The following is a 4,212-nucleotide window of genomic DNA, read 5'->3' as shown; positions in this document are numbered from 1 at the left end:
CACGAACTGGTACTAAAGGTCTAACCTTTAGTACCGGTTCGTGCCACGAACCGGTACTAATGGGCATCGTACCCTTTAGTACCGGTTCGTGCCACGAACTGGGACTAAAGGTCCCATTTGAACCGGGAGTAATGCATGTATGGTGCCCTCGCCGCTTGAACTGGGACTAATGCTCACATTAGTCCTGGTTCGTAATGCAACCGGGATTAATGCTCTTTTCTGGCTGGACCAAAGCCCCCTTTTTGTACTAGTGTAGGTGTCCTCGTCACAATTTTATAGAATGAACCAATCCTTTTCGCTTTGCTTTATTCTGCAGCCATATCATCCAGAGGGAGAAGGAACCATCTAAGGCACATCAAATCAAGCTAGCGGTCTCTGAACCATTTTAGTCGAGTAGTAGTTTTGCGAAAGGTGACCGTGGCAACCATTTTATCCTGTTACAAGCACATTAGATGAAATGGCGTTTATTGTTGGTGGCTTATTTGTATGCCTAACAAGTTGGGTGCTTTTCTTCAGGGTATGTCATAACCTCAACCTTTAGGTTACTATAAACAAGTTTGGAACAACAAGAATATCAAATTTTAACTTTTTACTGTTTTGTTACTATAACTGGAATGGAATGGGCTGTGTACGTTAGCCTGATTCAAATCCTTTTCATCTCCAATGAACGATCTGTGTACAACATCAGCCTTCATTCAAACTCCATGTACTGAATAATTTCACAGCATGTTCTGCTACAGCCAACGCCCAACAGCAAGGCAAACAAAGAAGGCATTAAAACACTTGTCCTTATATGATGTAAAAATTGCATTTTATTGTGCTTCCAGTACTAGTTGCATGTTCATGTATGTTACAACAGGTTTATTAAGCTATGAGAGCTCCATTTTGAGTTTCCATTCTGTTGCAGGTTTCCCAAAGATACACTACTTGATGGAGATTTGGATGATCTACAAGCTGCTGAAGGTTTGCAAGATCTACTATTAAGTTGGTGGAGTGATAATGTAATGCGCCTTGTTTGCTGAACCTGGAGACATTGGCAAGTTCTGCTCATTTTGGTGGTTGTTTTGGCACATAGGCCACTATATGGCCATTTTGGTTGCGTGACACATTTAGAAACATATATACTTCTCCCTTTGTGGAACTACTTCATTTTGGTTGTGTGGCACGTGTATCTAGAAACATTTATGTACTCTTTTTGTGGCACAATCTGCTTATATACATTCTTATGTTTATGGAATGAAGTTTAAGGTTTCCGATGAGACCTATATGTTACTTTGAAATGTATGTATAAATTGTGCGAGGTGCCATGATTGCTTAACATAATGAATGGAAATTATATCAGGAATGCATACAATAGTTTGCTAGTGAAATTGAAGTGCTGGCATCATAACTGCTGGGAAAACATGCATGTGCAGGCAGCTAAACTGCCGGCAATTGTAGTTTCATGTGTCCTAACCAATCTGCCGAGAGAAAACAACTGCCGCCAAATCTAAGGGCTAGGGCAGGGAAACTGCTGGGAGAAGTGTATCTGCCGGGACAAGTAATCCTCGGCAGCCATTCTCGTGGCGGTTCTATCTGCCGGGAGAAACGCTATCCTGGCAGATTGTCTGCCCTTATAAGTATGTTCTCCCGGCAGTTTTTCTGTCCTTATATCAGTGTTGTGGTGTAGTGGGAGTAGGGATGACCTGCCCTCGGGCGGGCAGCCTGTGTGAAATATCAGCGGTTAGATATCTGGCCTCCCTCAACTTTTTGATGTCCTCCTCCGTGACAGAGGAAGGCATCCACCGGCCCTAGAGGCTGGATCCGGACATGATTGGAGATCCGAAGCACCTGACCTGGGCTTTGGGTGTTATAACTCGAGGCGGGGGAAGGATTCGATTGAGCACGGGAGGGAAAAAGTAAAAGCCTTGTCCGTTTATAAAGAGGGTGAATATCAAGCGTCCTCCTCATAGACGTTTGGGACTTGCCTAAATTCTAGGAGTCCTAGGCGCGGTTGGGTTACCCATGACCGTATTGATGTGAATCCCGTAATAAAGGGGACACGATCTCTGCTTTGACAAGACGTGTCAAGAAACTGCCTCGCGTTATGAGCGGGGCTAGTTAAAGAAAAACGGTTCAAATAATCGCCAAGCCATGGCACGATGTCATGTTGCCAAAACGTGTCAGCAGATTAGATTTGTGGAAATATTATTCTCTCTATGGTGGTACGTGGAACTTATTTTGCAGGGTCATACACCATCCTTTCATTCAAACTCTTCTGTGGTATATCCGGAGGAGGAAACCGCCTTGCAATGCCGAAGACAACACTGCGCCGGACTCATCGTCATTGAAGCCTGGTTCAGGGGCTACTGAGGGAGTCCGGGATTAGGGGGTCTCCGGACAGCCGGACTATATCCTTTGGCCGTACTGTTGGACCATGAAGATACAAGATTGACGACTTCATCTCGTGTCCGGATGAGACTCTACTTGGCGTGGAAGGCAAGCTAGGCAGTACGGATATTGACAACTCCTCCTTTGTAACCGACCTTGTGTAAGCCTAACCCCCTCCGGTGTCTATATAAACCGTAGGGTTTTAGTCTGTAGGACAACATACAATCATACCATAGGCTAGCTTCTAGGGTTTAGCCTCTCCGATCTCGTGGTAGATCAACTCTTGTAATACTCATATCATCAAGAATAAATCAAGCAGGACGTAGGGTTTTACCTCCATCAAGAGGGCCCGAACCAGGGTAAAACATCGTGTCCCCTGCCTCCTGTTACCATCCGCCTTAGACGCACAGTTCGGTACCCCCTACCCGAGATCCATCGGTTTTGACACCGACAATGGGTTTGAACCCGTCTGGGACTTCATGCTCCATTACTTCATTTGTGAAGCGAAGAGGGTGTGTGGCGCTTCTATGTTCGGCCACACTGCGGCGTACCTCTGACGGAGTCCATTTGCGGTTTTCAGCCAGGCGTGGCTAGGTTTGTCACGTCCGAATAGGTGGCCGTCGTCGCGTGTCGAGGTGTGTCCTTGCGATCCATAGATCGCTCTTGGGTGTCCTATTTTACTACCCCAGCCCTGTTGAAGGTTGAATGTACAACCTTGAGCGGTTTTGTTCCTGCCTTTACGGTGAGGTGGGGCGGTCTGTTGTTCGGCTTGAGTTGCCGCTTGAACTGGACCAAGTTGTGGTTGGCCTGCCGCATTGTGCGATGATCGTACGGGCTCGAGCGCCTTATCGTCGCCCTGGGTTGCGATCTATGCTTCGGGTAGATTTTAGCTGGGCCACCAAGGCCGTATTTTTTGGCGGCTAGGACTTCGATCAATCTATCATTAAGCAGATCTTCGTCAGCTTGAAGCTGTTGTTGCTTTTTCTTCAGGCTCCTTGAAGTGGCTATTAGTTGGCGCTTTAAGCACTCCTGCTCACGAGGTTCCTCAGGCACCATGAAATCCTCGGCGCCGAGGCTCACCTCATCCTCAGAGAGCGAAAGGTAATTGTCCTCCTCCGAATCTTCGTGCGTGGTCCGTTTACCGGGCTATGCTGCTGAGGGAGTCCTGGATTAGGGGGTCTCCGGACAGCCGGACTATATCCTTTGGCCGGACTGTTGGACTATGAAGATACGAGATTGAAGACTTCGTCCTGTGTCCGGATGGGACTCTACTTGGCGTAGAAGGCAAGCTAGGCAATACGGATATGGATATCTCCTCCACTACAAAAAAAAGATACATCTGTGACATTTTGGGCCGAACGAAATTTTTTCTGTCATACATATGACACTTCTATGACGATAATTGTGACAAAACCCGGTATCATCATAGATGTGGTGGGCTCCTACTTATATGACAAAAAATCATGACAGAAAATGGGTTTTTCGTCCTGGGCGGGCCGGAGATGCAGCTGCTTGACATTCTTTGGGCCGTCCATGACGGAAAAAACCGTGGAAGAAGCGAGGGGGAGGAAATTTTCGGGGAGTTCCCGGTTACGGTGGGAGGTCGGGGGCCGAGTGATGCGCGTTTCTCTCGCACACGTACGCACGTGTGTGCGAGGCATTGGCTCTAACTGAACCTGAGCGAGGTGTTGGGCTCTAACTGAACCCGAGCGATTGCACTGCAGGCTGCGCGTTACTGAACCCGAGCGATTGATCGATGGCTGTTAACTGAACCTGATCGAGCGATTCCTTGGCTACTTCTGGTAACTGAAGCCGATCGATGGGATGAACAGTGAGCGTTGC

General features: G+C 47.5%; 1 pseudogene; it reads left to right on the top strand.

The window, feature by feature from the left end:
- The window catches only part of LOC119356049, a 22,185-nt pseudogene that overhangs the window by 2,478 nt on the left and 15,495 nt on the right, over positions 1 to 4,212 (top strand).

Source organism: Triticum dicoccoides, chromosome 1A, assembly GCF_002162155.2.
Source record: "Triticum dicoccoides isolate Atlit2015 ecotype Zavitan chromosome 1A, WEW_v2.0, whole genome shotgun sequence".
NCBI lineage: Eukaryota > Viridiplantae > Streptophyta > Magnoliopsida > Poales > Poaceae > Triticum > Triticum dicoccoides.
The sequence above is the reverse complement of the archived record's forward strand: the minus strand, read 5'-3'. Positions and strand labels throughout refer to the sequence as shown.